The sequence below is a fragment of the Pelodiscus sinensis genome, chromosome 12 (assembly GCF_052426305.1).
Source record: "Pelodiscus sinensis isolate ZL-2025 chromosome 12, ASM5242630v1, whole genome shotgun sequence".
NCBI lineage: Eukaryota > Metazoa > Chordata > Testudines > Trionychidae > Pelodiscus > Pelodiscus sinensis.
Genome location: NC_143063.1, coordinates 24661516 through 24683985, shown reverse-complemented (window position 1 = coordinate 24683985; position 22470 = coordinate 24661516).

The window sequence follows — 22470 nt, the reverse complement described above, 5'->3', positions numbered from 1 at the left end:
CTTTTGAAATCTTATAATTTAGACAATGAAAATAAATAGTTCTTCAAGTCAGTGATCATAACAGAGTTGCACTAAAACTCTGTGGTTCTGGTACTTTTTAAGCCTGCAAACATCTACTGGTTTATGAGGTCAAGCTAATAATTTCTCATCAATTCTTAGAAATAAGCAGAGCAGTGGACGCATATAGTATAATGTTTTGTATAAGGTATGCAAAGGACATGAGGGGTAAGTAATCCACACTGGTTTAGCACACTCACTGGATTCTTGTGCCTAAACTGTAGTTTTCTAGTCCATTGTCCATAACAGCATCATCCTCATTACACGTGTGCAGGCAGAGGTGAGGGAACAGTAGAGCTAATTGTGAAGTCAGGTCCTGAGGCAATCTAGCCATGCAGGCAGGATGGGTCAGGGAAAAAGGAAGGAATGCCACCTGGAACATAGTTTACTACTGTTGTAAAAAAGGTATATGATGTAATTACTCCACACACAGACCCTTCTGATGTGTGCATTGCTAGTTGAAGAATATGGGCAGTGAAGAAAGTGGGAGAAGAGGCGGAATCAGGCCCCTAAAGCAGCAAGATAATCCCTCTGGGTATGTGGAATGCTAATGGTTTTGGAACTGAAAAGTTATGCTGAGATGTGTAACTCTGCCAAGAGCTGCAGGGGTGCTGGAGGGAACACAAGCAGCTCCTTGTCTGTTCCTCTTTTTGCCTCCCAGTACCCTTGAGTGACACAAGAGCAGATTTGAGTCTTAGCATGTTAAAAAAAACCTGGAATGGGATTTGCAAAGTTGCTTAAGAAATGTGGATGTCCATTGCTTCTAGATTCTTTGAAAATCTCTCCCCCCAGCGTCCGTCCTTCACATTAATTTTCCACTGAAGTTGACCTAAAAACTATAGTAAAATGAAAGGACTTTTCTTTTCCCCTGGATCTCAACATCTTGGATTCTTTTGACTTCATTTTTTAGTTTTGTTTTCACTTTCAGTGAGGGAGTTATTAAAGGGGTGGGGATTAGCATCTCATCTTGCAACACTTTGTGTCAGGTCACTTAAATCGTGTTAGCTTACGTTACACAGAATGGTATGTGACTGGAAACATCTATGTAACATAGTGGAATGCATCATCCATGAAGTCTGAAAATGTATTAAGGAGCCACTAGCATTCAAGCACTGTATAGTTCAGCTGTGATTCAACATAATGAGAGTTGAAAAGTGCAAAAATAAAGCTTCCCAGATTTGCCAGCACTATGCATACCAAAAAAGATCTTCCTTTGGAAGAAATTAATTTCTCTCTTTCAGAATAACTTGGGATTGTATTTGAAGACTATTGTACAAGCACTCTTACTGTGACAAATATAATCGAGGCTTTAGCATTGAATCCATGCTCAGGTAAAACCTCCAAGAACTACATTCCAATCAATGAGAGTTTTACACAAGTATAGACTCCAGCTGCAAAACCGAGCCATGATAGTATGTATTGTCACACAGCTGTGTAACTAGCACACTGTACTTAATGTTTTGGGCCAAGCTTTAAGAACTGTAAGTGTTTTGTGCAACTCATTTATGCTGACAGTTACTATAATTTCATGCATAGTACTGGCAAACTAAGGATGAAAATAACTATTTATATGTTGTCCAAGTATATTAGTGTGTGCAACCAATATGCTCAAGTCACAGTGCTCATTTTCACCTGGGGATAATGCGCACACAGTTCTGAAAGTCTCAGCCTCTGTGCTCAAAAATATGTTAGTCCAACATGAATATCTTTAACTATATAAACAAGACATAGGATTCTATTCACCCTTTTTTAATACTTACCTATTTTGAAGTGAAGCAAATACTGAATTACAATATTTTAACAGGAGATATAAGTTTCCTTTCAGTTTCCCTGCTATGCTGTTGACGGCTGAAAGCCCTTCAAGCCAGAACTCAGCTATGTTGAGATGCAAATCTGAACTTTGCAACAGGTATTCCACACAAAATACACATATACCCCCATGTCACTGCAAATTTTCCCATATATGAAAGTATAAATTATGCAACAGCATATGGAACTACTCATTTGTTGCTCATTCAGCTATCCATGTTGTGAATGCACACAAGAGGATTGCAGGTGCAGTGAATGTGTTAATCAACTTCAATTGAAAATTCGATCCATAAGCAATTTTGATAGATACAACCTTTTTGTGTTCACACACACAACTGAGGAAAATTGTGATCATTTATACACCTTTCTAATTGCTCTTACTAAATACGTGCCTCATCACATCACAGTACTGGCTTAAGCACCTATTAATTATTTATGAAGGCAGTAAGATAGGAAATTGGAACACAGAGAAATTAAGTGTCTCACAAGGAGTCTATGGCAGAGCCTGGGATCTTGAGTCCTCATCCAGTGTCCAAATTATCATCCTGCCCTTCCCTGTGTTTTGTCCACAAAGCCATCCTTGATCTAACTTGACCAATAAGGCATAGTTGACCTGATACTATAGAATGGCAGGGACTAAGAGCATGAGCATGAATAAGAAACTAAAGAGAGCCAGAACTTATCAGTGATGTTTTTAAACTTCCATTGAGTTAGTGGAATAATAGTTTGTCTTTTGTGATTCTTTGCTTGAACTTATGTGTTCATGAAAGGAAGGAACTAACAACAGCTGGCACAGTTTGTTCTTTTACTGTCAGGATTCACACAAACTTTCCCACTGGAATAGTAACGGAGGCATTCTATCTTGACATCACTCTATCTCCTGGTAAGAATGTAGCATTCCCATAGTGTCCTAAATAAGAGCTGCACACTGAGCCAAATCCTCAGCTGACATACATTGATCCTACACCAAGTCAACTTCACTATTGACTTTAATGGGAGCAAAACCAGGCCAAGTCTCTTGAAAAATAAGCCTCTAAATGGCTTCACATTAACAAGGAAACAGAGGGTAGGTGGCATAATTGTTTAGTGTCTGTCATTCATCCTTGGAGGCCACGGTTTAATACGGGTCAAAATTGGAAAGGTAAGTAGTGATCACAAACCATTTCCACACTAAGAAAATCCTACATTATTTGGTATCAATAGTCTTCTAAAATACAAACATAGAACTCTTCTCATTCTTACTTTATAACATTTTAAGATATTTAGTGGTCACCTCTTGTTTTGATGTTAGGATCTCACTAGAGAGCTTTCCTGAACCCCTGTCACAGAAATTCTAGGAAAACTCTCCCCAGCATATTCTATCCAACAACAGCATAAACCAGGCAAGGGATGAAGAAACAACATGAATTGTGTCAGGGAAAGTCTCAGAGGAATAGCTGTGTTAGTCTGTAACTTTAAAAAAAACATGTAATACTTTAGTACCTTAGGAAGCCTCTACACAGCAGGGCTTATCTGGATATAAGCTACGCAAATTGAGCTATGTCAATTGCATAGCTTATTCGGAAATAACTTATTTCAAAATTAGGAGTTTCTCACAGCCCTTATTTCAAAATAGAGCACTCTTCCTCTGACTTCCCTTACCCCTCATACAATGAGGGTGACAGGAGTTGGAGTAAGAAGTTCTCCAGCTTGACAGCATTTTGACACTATTTTGAAATAACTTCTTACAGAAAGCCAGAAATGTATAACAGAAAATGAGTGGGGTAAGTACCTGTCAATTGTAGGACCAGTGCTCAGGAAGCTAATTAAGTGGACTGGAAGTGTCCCATACTCAGCTTTTGATGTAAAAATGAGGTATTAAATGCTGGCTTTATAATGCAACATCCAGTTAATGTCTTTGTTCAAGTCGATGGAAACAGTGTCAAATTTATGTCAGGAAAAGGCTGGTAGGCCACATTAGCAAAGGCAAGCAGCCACAGCAGCCTTGCATCACATTACCAATAAGAACTATACCACAAAGCCTACTCAGTCTACAAGGAGGATGCACTGGGCTGGGTACAAAACTTAAAACTGGCCAATAACTAGCCAGTTGATTAATTTTGATTAGCAAGAATCAGGTAGCCTCAGTCAGGGCTCTAAGTATGAACACAGTAAACAGTAGAGAGGAGCCCAAGACTCAATTGTGATGGGTTTTAGAGAGATTTTGAAGCACATACACAAGTTTAAGGGTTTTAGAGACTTACATCAGCCTACTATACAGAAAGAGTCTCATAAAGTAGATGAATGTTTGCAAGAACAATAAGCAGAGAGATGAGTGGTGTTCATAAACTACCTCATTATTAATCAAATGATCTAATGTTATGATGTTCCAAGGCCACAAAATAGCATTTCCAGTGTGTAACTTGGCTTGGAGAAAAACTAGAGTTTCCCACCAGACCACTCTAGCTCAACTTACACATCACTTCTTTCTTAGTTTTCTTCACATGAAAATCTGAGGCCTCACACTGTGTAAGCCAGTTCAGGTTCCAATCCAACCTCAGTAATTAGGCCTAAATATGCATAAAATAATCAATCAGTACTTACAATGTTGTTGTTTTGTGGAGAAAAATTGCCTTTCCACTCTGACACATTCTGGATAGTGTTGGGGCACTGACACATCATATGGCTACTTTGGGAAACAAGTATATTTTCCTGATTAAGAGAGATTAATTACATGAACGGATGGAGATGGTGTGCAAATGCAAGGAATAGTGTTTTTAAAGCAGTTTGAGGCAAGACAATTAAGAGAGTAGTTTCTTACAAGGCGTTCTTGAGTTGTGATTATATAAGGGCTTAATTGCATACTCTGATACATCTTCAAAATGCTATGATGTGCCTGTCTTTGAAGGCTATATGTTGTACCAACAAAGGGGCCACAAGAACAATTTTCACCACTCCCACCCTTGGAGGTCCCCCCCAGTAGTGATTATAAGACATTCAGATGGAAGAGATGTAACTACTCTAAGGAGCAGCCATTACAAAACCATAAACCTGGAGAAGACCTACTGAATATTTTTTCACTATCTTAGGCTTGGGTTACGCAAAGTCTTCATTGGCACTTCACAGAGCTGTAACTTTCTGACTTAGGGGTGAGAAAACACACCTCCCTGGCTACGTCTAGACTGCAAGCCTCTTTCAAAAGAGGCTTTTTCGAAAGATACTTTCGAAAAGGCCTCTTTTGAAAAAGAGCATCTAGACTGCAACCAGTACTTTTGAAAAAGCAAGCTGCTTTTTCAAAAGAGAGCACCCAGGCAGTCTGGATGTTCTCTTTTGAAAAAGCACAGTTTGCATTACATAGCACCTTTTTTCGAAAGAGCACTTTCAAAAAAAGACGTTTTTCCTTGTAAAACGAGGTTTTCCGCGGTTGAAAAAACTGCCGCATTCTTTCGATTTACTTTCGAAAGAACGTGGCAGCAGTCTAGATGCAGGGAAATTTTTTTTTTAAAAAGGCCACTTTTTAAAAAAAATCCTGTAGACTAGACACACCCCCTGAGTGCAGTAAGTTAGGGTGTGTCTAGACTGCAGGGTTTTGTCATCAAAAGTGGACTTTTGTTGACAAAACTATACCTGCGTCCACATTGCCCTTGAGTTATGTCGACATAACGTCGATAAAACTCAGCAGTTTTGTCGACTTATGTAAACCTCGTTCTACGAGGAATAACGCCTTTTATCGACAGAGTTCTGTCGATAGAAGGCATTATTGCATCTACACTGTCCTTTGCGTCCACACTGTTATGTCGACAAAGCAAGCCGCTTTGTCGACAGAACAGGATGTAGTCTGGATGCTCTTTGTCAACAGAAGCTTTGTCGACAGTATCTGTCGACAAAACCCTGTAGTCTAGACATACCCTTAGAGTGCTTTAAAGACCAGTGTGAACCTGGCTACGGTGCTGGGAGTCACCCACCCAGCACAGTTACGTTTTCCCCTCATAGAGGTGGTTTACATATGCCGTGGCCACACTTTCAGTTGAAAGCACTGCTGCAGCTGCACTGTAAACTCTTAAGTGCAGACTAAGCCTTTGCCTGCCCAGGGAATTTTATAGGTATAGTTATACATGTAAAAGTATATTGGCAAACTTCCCTATGTAGACAAACTAGGTCTCAAAAAGACTTCACACCTGCGGTCTGGAACACTAGCTATGTCTTCCCTGCCAAAAATGCTTTGGGTTTTTTACACCCACAAAGAAGAGAGGGGAGGGAAGCTTTCTGAAAACACCGCTTCCCAAATAAAAGAGAGAATAAAGACATGCAAGGAGAAGAGGAAATAACAAGAATGTGTGCTGTCACCTGAGACCAAGATAGATGAGAAGACATCAGCATTTGGTAGAGGAATGTAAGTTGGATTTCTTCAGTTCCTGTAACGTGAAAGAAAAACCTAATTTATCTTGTAGCTGGGCACAAGATAGGATGAGATTAAATATGCATGTGGATTGTTTATAAATTCTCATGGTCTTTAATGCTTTGTCCAAAATGCTGACAAAGTAACTCTTTTATGAAGGCTCAGAAGCATAGATCACAGGCTTCTGAAGCATAAAATACACAGGTGGCCAAATCCAGTTGGAGCTATGGGCTGGTAAGCAGTTGGCATGAGAACAGCCATACTTGGTCAGAGCAAGCCCAGTCTCTTGGTTTCTAACCAGGCTGGTGCAAGATGTGTCAGAGGGAATGAACAGAAGAGGATAGTTTATCTGGAGTTACACTCAGTCATTGAGTCCCAGCTTTAGGCAGAGGTTTAAAGACACCACTGGCAGCATGTGAACCACTGGCTTGGGAGAGGATAGCTCTTAGCTCTGCCCCTTAGACCCAAGGCCCTACTCCTGCTCACATCCAGAGTTCTCCCCCAACTGCTGGCTTCCACCTCAGACCCAGATCACCAGGAAACTTAGCCCCAGTTTCCCCAGCCTCAAGGAGAGCAGGTGGCGTGCAGCCCCAATCTCCATAGTCCCACAGCACTGGGAGGCATTGCCATAACTTCCCCATGTCAGGTGGTGCATGGCCCCAGCTTTCCCATCCCTGGAGTTCTGGGAGAGCGGATGGTGTGGCCCAAGCCAGGGCTACCCCATGAGGAGACTGAAGTGGCCACATTGAGTGGAAACAAGAGGGGGAGCTTAGGGGTGGAGTGTGGGAAAAGAGCACACCTGGATGATTAGAGAGGCTAAGCCTCTTCTAGCCTATGATACCTACCAGCCATGAGGGACACTCAAAACATGGGGGGGCGGGGAGTTATGTCCCTGAATATGTTGGCTGCTTGGCATTGATGAATTTGTTCTACTTGTGGCATTCAAAGCATGCCCTGGCAACAAGTTCCACAGGCTGACTCTGTGTTGTGAGACACCATGGGACAGTGTACTCAAACCTGCCGAATGGTGAGATTGTTCCCTGAAACAGATATGGGCCAGAAGCTGAAGTGGCTACTTTCAGAAAAACTAGAAAGGAGACAAAGATGCAGCTCACCTATTAACTGTGTTAGGCACTTTCTTCAAAATACTGGAATAGCGGCCCCTAGAGCACCGCGTAAGGAAAATATTTTGCTTTCATTAAAGTAATCATTTTAAATATTTCATTTTCAATTACACCTGCTGTTCTCGCTAGACCAGTTTTCTGCCAGAGCTTTGTTTTCAACCTTCATGTTATTGGATTAGAAAAATGGCATGCCGTTGGTGATGCTTAAATAAATCTGTACACAGAATGTTCTGGAAATCCTGTAGAGCTATATAAATCAGGGTTTTATTTCACTGACTTTGACATTTTATGATTTTTTATACATTCCTTTAACATGTATAAAACATGTCATCTGGAGACTAAAAAATAAGAATCGAGGCCAGGAATTAATTTTATTGTGGGCAAATCAGGAACTACATGCATTAGCCTTGAAAACATTAAAAGAAAAAAAGCTGGTTGAACTGTACCTGAACATGCACTCAAATTCTAAATCACTGTCCAATTAGACTCTAATCTTGTGTCCTTGCTATTTGTTCAAGAACATTAGAACAAATGGTGTTTTTCTTGACAAAAGCGTATGAATAGCTTGCAAACATAATTTCATGCAAACAAAGGCTTTTTTGCCAGAAAAAGTTTGTTATAAACTAATCACTTATTTTTAGAAGTTACAGTCATCCAAGTCAGAAAGCAAAAACAATGCCATGTGTCTTAGTTGCCCTGCCACCAATAATGAATAGCAAATAGTCAAAACAGATCAAATTCTGCCTCTGGATTGTGCACAATTTAAACTACCAAGGAAGTAGTTACAAGCCAACACATCAGAAAACAGGTTCTACTTACTAACATTTCGCAAACAGATAAGAAATATAATTCTTAATATTATTCACAATAAATAATGCATCAAGCCTTAGCAACCTGACCAGTGCATGCAAGTCCCATACATGAGGCACTTGACATTAGACAATTGTAACTCGGGGGGACTACTGACTTTCCACATCCATACAGCTTTGAGGAGTTCTTACAGATAAAATTTTGTTGCCTTTCAGCATTTCTCTAACTGTGGGGAAAGACCCCAAATTGTGTCATGACCCCATTTTAACAGGGTAACCCAGGCTAGTGTTGAACTTGGAGGCTCAGGGTTGAAGCCCAAGTCACACAATCCAGGATCAAAGTCAAAGCCCAAAGTCTTCAGCCGTGAGAGATAGGGATCAGGTTATAGGCTTCCTGCCTGGGGTTGAAGCCCTTGGTCTTTCCTCACCTCCTGCCCTGGGACAGTGAGGCTTGGGCTTTGTCCCTCCCTAGCCCAGGGGTCAAGTGGGCTCAGGTTTCAGTCCCTCCTCCTGAGGTCCCATACTAATTTTTGTTGTCACAAGTCATGCAGTGAAGTTTGAAAACCCGCCTTATAAGCACCAGAGGTCCCAGGTTCAAATCCGTCTGGTGGTGGTTACATATGCATCTGCCTACTTAGTAGATGTGACAGAACTCTTGACATCAGCATTCCCATAATCTGCACTGGCCTTTGATTATTTGTTGGATAAAGGTTAAGATCTTAGTTGTAACCGATACAATTGTAAAAGGCTCACAATCTAGTTATTTAACGGTTGCCCCTCTTCTCATGGGATTTTTTTGCAGCAGTGAATACCTGCCAGTCTTCCCTACAGCATGAAATTACAAAGAGATTGTAACAGAAACTACTAGGCTACGTCTACACTGGCCCCTTTTCCGGAAGGGGCATGTAAATTTCACCAGTCGTCGTAGGGAAATCCGCGGGGGATTTAAATATCCCCCGCGGCATTTAAATAAAAATGTCCGCCGCTTTTTTCCGGCTTTTAAAAAAGCCGGAAAAGAGCGTCTACACTGGCCCCGATCCTCCGGAAAAAGTGCCCTTTTCCGGAGGGTCTTATTCCTACTTTTTTAAAAGCCGGAAAAAAGCGGCGGACATTTTTATTTAAATGCCGCAGGGGATATTTAAATCCCCCGCGGATTTCCCTACGACGACTGGTGAAATTTACATGCCCCTTCCGGAAAAGGGGCCAGTGTAGACGAGCCCCTAGTGTAGTATGGATTATATTTTTTTCATAGCTATTTTGTTGTGGTAAATCAAGTGGCTTGGGGGGAAAGGGGTACATTTATATTTATCTGTGTTACAAGAGCAGATACAGGCCTTTACCCAGGATAGCATCCCATTTTGCTAGGCATTGTAAATGCACATAGCAAGGGGCAGTCCCTACCTTGAAGAGCTGACAATTACAGTTAATAGGAAAATGCCAATTATTTCTCATGGGAAATTTCAAAGAAAGCATGTGTAAGGGAAAGGTGCTTGTTTTCAACACAAAATATTAAAAACCAAATGTTTATAATGATAACCCAATTATTTTACTGAAAATGTTTTGTTTTTTCATTGTAAGCAGTGCTGGTTGAAATTATTTTAGTGGGTAAATACTTTTCCATCAAAAGCAAAAAAAAATCTGGTTTTCAAGGGAAGGCATTTCTTCATTGAAATAATTTAAATCAACTCTGCTTACAATCTAAAGAGTTGGGTGAGAGAAAGTACCATCACTCCCACTTTGCAGATAAATTCAGAGTAGGAAGTACACCTGGCCCCAGACTCCCAATCTACTGCATTAACTGCAAAACCAATCTTATTCAGTGTCTGTTATCTATTGTTACTTAGTGATACAGGTTTTAAAATTTTCTACAAGCATCTAAAACTTAGAATGAGCACTTTTGAAACAACCCTGAATAAATAAACACACACACTGATCACAGATTTCTGTAAGGACATCATTCATTAAACAAGAGAACAGCATCTTTATGTTTTCAGAGCCATCTCAAAGATCGCGTCTGTAATGTTCTAAATATTAAACTGTACAATTAGAGCATTTTGATTAGTTGCAAGTTACACGAATCACATAAAAAAGGGAAAATTGCAGCATAGTACACAAAAGATGTTATAAATACAGGTACATTTCTAAAGGTGAAAAACACAAGCTCCAAGGAGCACAAATAAAGCAATCACCAGAAAGCATGACAGGCAACTAATCAGCAATTGGCACTTAATATTTGTTATGTGTTTCCGCAAAGTCACTTACACCGATTTTGTAGTGTTTTACAACAGGCTTGAACTTCTGACTTTCAGTGTAAGCTCCCTTAAAAATTGAACACAGTACACTTCCCTGAAGGAAATGACTTGTAGTTGTCTTCAACCCCATTATGTGCAATATCATTTCATCACCCAAATATTCCCTGCAGCTGCAGCAGTCTGGCAAGCACAAGACACAAGAAAAACTCATCTACATATGGCTTCTGGCCTTGCTCACTAGAGAAATTTGCTAAGACAAATTACAGTGTCAAAAGAGAGCTCATTAAATTTTTAGATCAGATGGTTGTGTTACCCTTAATTCCCTGGGTCCTCATTCCTTTTGTTGCTTTTAGCTTTCATTTCTCAAGGCTCAAAAATGTTCAAGGGCAGCAAGCATGCCATTTATAAACAAAAAAATAAGTTGTTTGCTTACTAATATAAAATGAAGCATAAGTCCATCACTAATTCACATTTACCAAAAATATAACCCCATTACTATGTTGCACAAGACTGCTGAATAGCATGGTATTCCCTCATGTGTTTAATTTTGTGCTGGTATTTGTGCTGAAGCAACAACAACAATTAAATATAATGAAATGGGGATTAAGCACATTTTCCACCATTTGTCTGCCTATTTTCTTTTTTTCTTGATAAAAAAGTGAACTCATTGACTGTCCATCGAGTCTGTGATGTGAAAGCTTTATAGAATTTTAAAATCCTCTGTGCTCTGAGGATAATTTAAAAATGTGATCATAGCTTGCAGTTATATTCAATATTCTCAAGGAATAAACATTGAAACAAATAAAGAACATTTAAGTTCCTATATTCCTACACATTAATGGTTAAGTGAATGAATTAAAAAAAAGCTTTGCCTCTTTTTAAATCATCTCTCTAAAAATATTTAGATCCCACCAGAATGGCTAATTTTTTTCTGCTATATTCACTCACTCTATTTTCCACAGTTAACATTAACATTTAAAAATTAGCTGTACATGAAAACAATGTATTAACATTTTAATATCTGTTTCCACAACTGTTTCCGCAGTTACAGAGTTTTAGCATAAAAAATGCAATAAGAAATGTGCAGCGTCTTTTTTCATAAGCATTTCATCACTTTCCAATAAAAATAGTGTCTCCAGATTTCACAGGATAACTGTGATGCTACATTTGGATTGATCTGAGACAGTTTGTTGCTATCTTTTGCATATGACTCCTAAGAAAAGGTCAAATTACTTTTCAGGATTGACACATTCAGATCTCAGCTGATGAAATGCAATCATTCCTTCTGGGATTGATGCAGGACAGCTACAGTAACATGCAATCCAAATCAAAGTGATTACTTCTGAAACCTCAGAACATGTGATTTATCTTTGGTGAGTGACAGAAACAGCATGTGTTAGGCCCTGAATACCTCTTGGAGTTCTCCTGAATTCTTAGAGCTCAGTAGTCACAGAATCAGAATTAAAGTTTAAATCTGATATCTGATGTGTAACTACACTTTTACCAACTATCATTGACAATTTACAGGCAAGATGTCAATCTCCCAGTTACCTTAGGCGACTGGTCAAGTTCATGTAGCAAGTTGGTGGCCGAGACAGGAATAGAACCATAAGCTCCGACTTCTCATTTTGCTCGTGGGTGCTTGACCCCCCCCCCCTCCGTCCCTTCCTTGAAACCCCCACATCCACTCTGCCTCTTCCCACCTCTGCCCCACTGCCTCTTCCCCGAGCATGTCCCATCTCCTCCTCTCCCCTTTCTTCCCCAAGCTTGAACGCCACAAATCTGCTGTTCGCAGTGCTCCAAAAGTGCTGGAAGGGTGGGGGGTGTTGGTAAGTAAGGCACTGCTAGCGAGAGAGAGCATAAGGGGGTGTTCTGCATCCACTAATTTTCCCCAGGGGGTGCTTCACTACCTGAGTATCCACAGAGTCCACTGTCATGAATAAAACCCAGTTTTTCAGATGCCCATTCCCATGCTTTAATCACTAGCGCACACTCGCTGCTTTTTTTAGTAAGATTAAAACTCCAGTAAGGCTATTACCCTCTAAAATATATTGGAATGTACATCAAATGCATTGCAATATGTTTACTTAAGGCTTTGAAGTTCCCTGTTTTGTACTAAAATATTAGATTATATGATTAAATATAATTATTTTTGTATAGATTTTTCTTGGTACATATTGCTTTTACATATTTTTTATATATTTACTCTCACTGAAGTCACCAAATTTACTGAGATTAACAGTGAACCATAGAATATAGTTTTTTTAACATAAAAGAATTTGAGACACAGGACCAGATTACCCATTCCCAACATTAGCATAGGACTTATCTGGACCTCAGTTTTCACACTCATGCATCTCCTCCGGTGGATGGAGTGGACAGGGGCGCCTGTAGGGCAAGAGTGGGCAAAATATGGCTCGGGAGCCAAATCCAGGCTGGTAAATATTTTTCTCCAGCCTGCCATGACCCTCCGGGCCAGAGCCAGAGGAAAATGTCCCATAGCAGGTGCTCAGGCAGTCTACCTGCCTGCCATGGCCTCAGCCTCAACGCTCCCACAAACAGCTGACTGGTTCTAGCAAGTGTGTCTGTGTGCCCTGGGGGGGGCAGCAGGTCTCCTTGAGTTGGCCCCACCTCCAGCACCATCTTCACAGCTCCCATTGGCCAGTTTCAATTGGCTGCCCCAGATCAGAACCCCCGACTGGAACCTAACTCCTTCCCAGACCCAGCACCTCCTCCTACATCCTTTCCCCAGGTCTAAACACCTCCTATATACAAACTCCCTCTCAAACCCTGCACCCCTTGTTCACATTTCTCCCAGGTCAGAACCTTTCCTACACCCAAACTCCCTCCCAGATCCCATATCTTCTCCTGAATCTCATTCCCTGTTTAGAGCTCCCTTCTCTACCCAAATTCTGTCCCAGACCCCATGCTCCCTCCATTAATATAATAGAAAAGTGTGGCCTGTGACCTCTTAAAATTCATAGTGTGGACCCCTGCAAAAAATTATTGTTCACCCCGGGGATACAGCCTTGAGTCTGTAGTGACAGGATATGGGAAGTAATATGTGTTCATCCAGGGCCAAGAATAATGTACTACCATCCTGATAATAAATTAGCAAAGGAAGGAAAGTGATAGAAATGTAGCCATGTTAGTCTGGTGTAGCTGAAACAAAAAAACAGGACTATGTAGCACTTTAAAAACTAATAAGATGGTTTATTAGGTGATGAGCTTTTGTGGGCCAGACCCACTTCCTCAGATCAAATTGTGGAAGAAAATTGTCAGAACCATATATACCAAAGGATACGATTAAAAAAAATGAACACATATGAAAAGGACAAATCAAATTTCAGAACAGAACGGGGATGGGGAGGGGGAAAGGTAAATGTCTGTGAGTTAATGATATTAGAGGTGATAATTGGGGAAACTATTTTTGTAATGGGTAAGATAATTAATGTCTTTGTATAAGCTTAGGTGTAAAGTGTCGAATTTAAGCATGAATGACAGTATCCTGCCTCTCTGAGGCTATGTCTAGGCTGCAGGATTCTTTCAGAAGAAGCTTTTGCAAAAGAGATCTTCCAAAAAAACTTCTTCTGAAAGAGAGCATCCACATTGCCAAAGCGCATAGAAAAAGCAAACTGTTTTTATGAAAGATAGCGTCCACACTGCATAGATGCTATCTCACATTTAAGCTGTGTTTACTATGGACTGAGTGGCCACCAAGTCACCTGTACTTTTTCCTCTTTCCTCTTCTTTCGAAAAAACTCCCTCTTCCCCATCCACACACACCTTTTCCTGAAAGAGCTCTTTAGGAAAAAAGGCTTCTTCCTTGTAGAAAGAGGTTTACCAATGGCAGAAAAAATCCTCTGTTCCTTCTATTTTTCTTCCCAAAAGAACACGATTGCAGTGTGGCTGTAAGTGAAGTTTTTCAGAAAAACGGGGGAGGGAAGGTTTCAGAAAAACTGCTGTTTTTCAAAAAACACCCTGTAGTATAGACATAGCCTGAGGAGCGTTTCTTTCTCTGCCACATGCCATCTCTTAAAATTTATTGACAGTGATCCTGAAAGTAGGATCCCAATGATTTCAGTGCAGGTTGTCCTACAAGTCTGTTAGAAGACTTCATTCACAATTTAAAAAAAAGAAAGAAAGAAGAAGCATGTTTGTTCATCAAAAGAGCTTTTCAAGTTTTCCTGCCTGAAAGTAGTCCTAGTGTTCCTGAAGGTAGCCAGCGTCATCAACTAAGTGCTGCTATGGAGGATTATCACTCTCAGGAATATGGACAAATGTCTCTGATGGCTTTGCCGCCATGGGCTTCCCCAACTGCAAGGGGGCCATGGACTTCATGCACATCCCCATCCTGGCCCACAAACCACTATACTTTGGTCTATATAAACAGAAAGGAGTACTTCTCCATAGTGCTGCAGGCCCTTGTGAATTACAAGGGGCTCTTCACCAACATCAACGTCGGGTGATTGAGGAAGGTGCACAACACCCACGTTTTCCAGAACTCCTTCCTGTTTCGAAAGATGCACACCTGCACTTTTCTCCCTGACCGCACCATTAGAGTTGGGGACGTGGACATGCCCATTGTCATCCTGGCTGATGCAGTCTACCCCTTGCTCTGCTGCCTCATGAAGCCCCACATGGGCAGCCTGGACCCCACCAAGGAGCACTTCAACTCCAGGCTGAGCAGGTGCCACATGGTGGGGGAATGTGCAGTCAGCCTTTTAAAGGGGAGGTGAAGAAGTGTCCTCACCTGTCTGGACCTCAGCACATGCAACATCCCCTCTGTGGTGGCAGCCTGTTGTGTGCTCCATAACCTGTGCAAGAGCAGGAGAGAGACTCTTCTGCCAGGGTGGGGGGCAGAGGCTGAATGGCTGGCCAGGGCATATGAGCAGGCAAATACCAGTGCCATTTGGAGAGCACATCAAGGGACTGTGCTCATTGGGGAGGCCTTGAGGGAGAGTTTCATCTAAGACCAGCTGTGAAAGTCTCCACCATGCCTATCGCACAGAGAGGGAATCCATGGCCCCCTTGTGCTTCCCTCCCCTCTCCTCCTCCTGCAGAGCAAATAATAAAGCCATCTTTGTTTAAACAATGGGACTGTTTATTGGGGGGATAACAGGGGAGACACTGGGGAAAGAACCTGGAATGCAGGAAGGGAGATGAGGGGGGAGGGAGGCTCAGGGATGGGGATGGGACTGGCACCTACCTCTGGGTGTTCGGGAGGTTTGGCTGCCCGAGAAGTTATTTTGAAATAACAGGCTTGGTAGTGTGGATGCTCCTCTTCTTTGAAATTAGAGAGTTATTTCAAAATTAACTGCCATTGGTAGACCAGGGCTTAGTCTTTAAGATGCCAGAGAGGACTCCTTGTTGCTTTTGTAGATACAGATTAACAGAGCTACTCATTTGAGACTTGTCACCTAGCCACTAAACTATTGGTTCTTCTGGGGATAAGATGAAATTATTTGGTCCCCTCTACCCCAGTCTTCCCTCTCACCTGCCTCGCAAATCCTGGACCTGAGAAAATGGTTTCCATTAAACTGCATTTTCTCAATTTAATATTTTTTTTCAAACAGTTCTATGAACATATTTGTGTTGTGGCTCAATCTCATGAAAATTCGAAAAGCATTTTCTATGAACACTTTATTTCAAAGTGAAGGGGATTGCCCCTTTGAAGTGCGAAGTAAGAATATGGAATTGTATTTTAACGTTTAGCTATGCAGTGAAGGCTGTCATGTGAGTGGGAAGGCTCTCTCCCCTTCAGTAGAAGCACAGAGCTGATCAGAGGAGCAAGCATCTTGACTGACACTATCTCTTTTGAGGCAGAAACCAATTTCTGTAAGAACTCTGCAGTTGGGAACTTGAAGATATAACATGCATTCAGAGAATGATTTTTCTTTCATAAATTATAGGTTTGTCATTTAAGATGTTTAATACTTCTGTAAGGTTCCTACTTCTCACATTTGTCATTACAGCTGCCATCTCAGGACATACTAAAGATGTGGCTGCTTGCTTTTAACCATGAGAATGTCTAGACTTCCCCTTCAAAAAAAAAGCTAATATTTGGTCCATGTAGGTTTTTAATTCTGAGTATTTATTTGTCTAGAGAGGCAGGGTGTTGGAATCACAGCCTGGGCCACGGTGCCACACCTATGGCTTTGGTTCTAAAACTGGAAGAAGCTGAATTTCCACTTCGAGTTCTCAGACAGCCTCAGTACTTCAGACCAAGTTGCTAGATGTCCCACAAGAAGAACTGACCTATTGAAGGGAGGAAAGCAAACACTGACATTTGCCAGGTGTGTCAATGTGCATAAAGAAAAGGGCCCCAACAGCCCTCGTGCACCTCCTTCTAGTGGAGTGCAGCTCTGCAGTGACCTGTCTTAGTTTCACCCTCCTCCCCGCGCAATTAAATCACTAATATCCTGGTGCAGGAGAAGCCAAAAACTACAGCAGTGTATCTCCCTGAAAAGGCTCTTACCTCAGGTCCCAGATAAAACTTAACAGTCTCAAAACAAGAGTCTCTAGAGCATGAGTTCCCAAACTGGGGGGCGATGATGAAATTCTAGGGGGGGGCGCGAGGCGACCCAGCCCCCCCCTCCAAGTTTTGCTGCTATTTTTGTTTTTTCAGCCTCTGTCAGTTCCTTTTTTTTTCTGCTCAACAAGTTTTGCTGCTATTGGGGGAGGAGGAGAAGGGGGTGTGAGAGTTTCTCAAAAATCAAAAAGGGGACGTGATGCCCAAAAGTTTGGGAACCACTGCTCTAGAGGTTCATCAGAGATTCCCCTTCTTCCAGCTTCTGTACTGCCTAGTGAGCTCTGCCTCTGCCATCTTTACCCAGTTTGTTCAGGATATCTTATAGGCCTCCCAGCCTGTAAATTTTTGCTTAGTTCAGACTCTATAGGAGGTCCCCTGCTGTGAAGCCTCCTCGCCACAGGAGTTCTTGTTAATGGAGGTTCTTGGCCTTTTAGCGTGGCCCTGCCTAATTAAGTGCCTCCCAGTTACTTGGTGAGTTCTTTCTCCCAGGTGAACCTTGGTTGCCTCATTTCCCCTAGTGGAGCCTGTCAACATGGAGGCTGGGCTCCTGGCTGCTTCAGAGGACCAGTTACTGTTTGACACTACCACATCCTAAAGTAAACAAGTGTTACTGTCCTTTTCTGCTCACATTCAAATCAATAGGAGTTTTGCCAATCATCTTCACTGAGTAACAACCTGAATTAATAGACTGTATCTTGGACTCCTATTTGCTAAGAGCATCATAATTTCTAAGGTACTCCTACGCATTTTTATGTTCTCCCTTACCACATAGTACCTTAAAGCAAACATCATCAGCAACTCCATAGGCAGCTTACAGTCTTCTGAGAGTTTTACAAGTTACATAGCCATGACCCAGTATTAACCACTTAGTCTTTCAAAAGTACTCAAATAGTACTAGTTTTATTTGGCATTAAACAAACACAATGAATGTGCACCTAAGTGGGGAGGGTGCCCCTTTCTTCAACTTACAGGCACAGATTTCCATTGCACACAGCAAATCCTAAGGCTGTTTGCCTCCAACATACTTATTTTGTGCACAAAACCCCATTTACAACTGCAAAGTGCATTTTGAGTGGTCTCTGAACAGCTTTCTGAAGTCAAATGTTTTATTTCCTTACTGACCTTCCTGCATGGTACCAAGTTCAGAGCAGTATAATCTCCCCCGCACTCTTTGGGCTGTAACTGTAAAGCAGCAACCATTAACAGATATTGGGAAATGATTGGACAATAGCCTAGAACTGAGACAGCAAAGTTGATTAAACAGCAACAATAGGTGTTTCTTCAAAGTGTCTAAAGCTGCTCTGTCAGCCCTGACTCAGCAACAATAGATTAGAACTATACCATTTGTGCTGCTCAACAGAGTGAGCGAGGTGGTTGTTTTGGACAGAATGTGTCAGTCTCCTTAATTAGGGCCAGTTCAATGGCCCGTAACCAGGGTATTTTCTATAGTCATTGTCAATTGACTTCCTTCTAATTCATGCTGGGGCACACTCCATCTTGACTTCCTCTTTCACTTCAGTGGGGTTTCCTGGTATGTTAACATGGTTTACTTAATTCTGATGTGAATTACTATTTAGGAGTCCAAGTCATCACATTTGTATGTACTGAACCTGATTCTTCAAGTTATGCCACTTTAACATGTTGACATAAAATTGATGCAAAGCAATTCAAGATCAGACCTTTTTCTTATAGAGCTGCCAATATCTTATGAAAATATCTTTTTAAATATTGTCTTTACAAATCATTTTGCTTATATTTTCTATTCTATGGTGTTCCCATCCTTTGTGTAAGCAGGTTAATTGTTCATGTTTGATCTTGCACAGATGGGCTGAAGTGGGAGGAAAACTGAATTCTCTACATCCCCAGCCTAAATGTCTCTTTCCCTCTCAAACTTCCTCTCTTTTTAACTAACGAGTGATATGTCGCACGGAGTGGGTACAAGAGTTCCCTTTTCACACATTCTCCCACAAGAGCCCATGATCCCTTGCGCTGAAACCAAGAGGGCCAGCACACCTTATTGCATTCTGGGTAAACATTTTAAAAGTATCTAACTGGCACTATGAATGGGCTTTTGACCATTTCATCCTGCGTGACGTAACAGGGATATCTAATAGTACTATGAGGACATCGATTTACATTACTAGAGATCAGATTGTACAATTTAAAGTTTCTACTCAAAGTTTATTTATAAATTATGAAGAGGTAAAATGAATGCAATAGTAAAGTTTAATTACTAGAAGTATGCATAGAAATAGTTAAAGCTTTACAATTAATTAACCTGGTTGTTCACTGAAAGTAATGACAACATCAGAGGAAATAAAATTCCATTTTATAAAGCCCCTGGCAAATACAATTAAGCTTTTACAGACAAAGATGTATTCATATGTCTAAGATGGTACAGACAGTGCAGATAGAAAAGTATGCATGATTGTGCAAGCAGCCACCAACTCAGAGACCAAAAGATTTCTGCACATCTCCACATTTTAAAGAGCTGGAGAGAAACCAGTGATATCAATTAAACACAGAAAATAGTGCTTTACATTTTTGATAGCCCTTTTTAAAAGATGAATGAATATCCTAAAAAAGTACTACTTGATAATATCCATCATTGCAAATAAAAAGATTTTCTTAAAAACGCGACATTTATTAGTTCCTGATCGGCTATAAATAACAAGAATTAAGCTGAATTCTGGGATGAATTGAAACCACAAATGGCTTGACAATGACACGGCAACCTTGATAAAACAGGAATCTATATTCTGTGTCAATCATTCATTATTGGGTAATTACAATGAATGCACCTTCAAGGGAGCTCTCAAAAATAGCAGATAACATTTCTGCACCTTGGAAAAATAAGAGAATGAAGGAAGTGCTCAAGTACCAAAGAAGATGATGCAAGTTAGTCATTAGTTATGCAAATAGTTAATATGTTAATCTACAACAGATATTTAAGTAGCACTGTTTGCCATCCTAGAAATATGGGATTGGTGTGGGTGAGAGAGTAAAGAAAATGAATAATACAAGTTAGTGATCAGGCCAAAAAGCTCAGTTCCTGGTCTTTTGCTGCCTGAATAGCTCTTCAGATGTCCTTATGGAGACAAGAAAGAGGAAGAGAGACAGGAGACCTGTTTCATGGTGTCATTAGTAAGAACAGGATACATAAAATAACCACACTAAGCTCCATTCCTTTTCTTCATCGGGGTTTGTGTGAGTATACAGCTCTTCATCTGATATGCATACAAGAGAGCTTCAAATTTTCCATAGTAAATATCATCTCAATAACTGGAGATATTAATTTGTGAAGCATAAGTTGCTATTGTCCTGCCCCAGCCATTCAGAATGATGAAAAAAATTGAAAGAATGACAACAGAGAGGATACCAACTATAACTAACAGGAAGCAGAAAATTTAAGGAATGAATAGATTGTTATGTCTTTTGTGATCAATGTGTTATAAACCAAAGGCCCAGTTTTAAATCAGTGCATCTTAGTGTCCAGCTTTGGGTATCTAACGTAGACACATAGGTTTCAAAAGTACACCCACAGCATCCACTATTGGTTAGTGACAAAAAAAATTATAAACACAAGCTGGTAAAACGCTCTCTCAGAATACATTTTTCTCAAGTGCATGCAACTTCTCTTTCGATGTATTTTTCATTCTTTTTTTGTCTTAAATGGGTATTAGCAGGAAAGAGAGAATCCTATTCTTTACTTTCTTCCCAGAGCAAAGGCTGGCTCTATAAAGTAGGAGACACACAAAGAGAAGACAAAAATAGACAAGAGGAAAGGATAAGAAACAAAGGGCAGAAATAGCAGTCTTAAAAATGTAAGCAGGGTCTGAATCAATGCATCCAATGCAGCCAGATGGAATGGGTAAGGAATCCTGGGTGTGGTTATGCTCACTCAGTTGTTTAGCCCTATAAGGTATTCAATGTTGTTACATAAATACAGTTCATGCTGGAATGGGAAAAAAATCTGGGATGTGATTATGTAAATGCAGTTCAGTCAGTGCTATAGGCCTGTTAGTCAATTGTTAAAATGGTATTGTGCCTATTGTAACTAATTTGGCTGTCGTGAGATCACAAAACATGTTAACCCTAAATGTAGGAATTGTAAAATATGACCATCAATACTTGCAGGAGAGACACTGTCATGGTAAAGAATCGCAGATGGACAAGGGTTTCCCTTCCTGACTCCGAGAAATCAATTGGGGGAAAGGGCAGAGCCCTGAACCAGCAAGCAACATGCCCTCCAAGCGTGAGCTATAAGACTGGTTCAATCTATTTTTCTCTCGCCTCCCTCCCACCCCCATTCTAATGATAGAACTAAAACAGACTCCATAAGGAATCTCTTTATTATTTTGGAAGAGCTGGCATCACTGAGAAACTGACATCACAAAGAGATTAAACCACTAGAGCCAAACTCATCGTGGGGGTGGCAGGTGGCTAGTGGGGTGGTTGGCGAGAGTGGCCAGTGGGGCAGCTGGCAGGAACAGCAGCCGGTGGGTGCAGCCAGCAGGGCGGTTGACAGGTGGTTGGCAGGAGCAGCAGTGGGAGCAGCTTGCAGGGTAGTTGGCAGGAGCAGCAGCGAGTGGCCAGCAGGTAGCCAGCAAGGTGGCGCCAGAGAACAGCGAGCAGGTAGATGGCAAGTGACCAGTGAGTGGGTGAGATTCCTCCTATTCTCCCCACCCCCTCAGGATGGGAGGTGAGAACTGCAGGTCACCTCTGAAATCCCGTCTGTCCTAACTAAGGGCAGCAACTGAGAGTGGGGTGCAGAGATTGGTTGGGCATGTGAACGGGACAGGACTTGTGAGCCTGAAAGGCAAAGGACATTGCCTGACCTATTTGAGCTGGAACATTCACTCATGGGTTGGTTATGAATTCTATTTGTGGTGTTTTCCCAAGTACGCCACGTTACTTCTCTCCCTCTTTCATTAAAAGTTTCTTCTCTACACTCAGACTCTGTGCTTGTGAGTGGGGAAGCATTGTCTCTCGGAGGCGCCCAGGGGTGTGTGTTAATTTCACAGGTTCCTGGGTGGGGGCTCAAGCCAGTTCTGTGTTGGATGGGTGAAAAGGAACCTCTAGATATTGAACCCGGCCCTGGCTTTTGCTGGTGCTATCTGGCAGAATGATTACAAAAAGAAATATATATTCTAGTGTGACTAATGAATTTGTGTATTGATTTAATTTCTTAGACTACTGTCTAAAAACAAGATCCAGTCTCCCAAATGGGTACAGCATCAGAAGGACTATTACTAATAGTATTAGAATCAGAGCACCAAAAAATCCATGAGAAACAATTACAATTTATCATGTCCCTTTATTAACAAATCGACTCAGCAGAAAAAAAATCCCACAAACACTGACATGAGAGCAACAGATAGAGATGGTATGTAAAACACATAATTCTGACTGGCTTCACTCACCTCTCCCATAGAGAAACCCTAAACTGTCAATCATTATCCTCATCCTCATCACCATGAGGGGGTGTCATCTTGGCACTTTCCAAGAC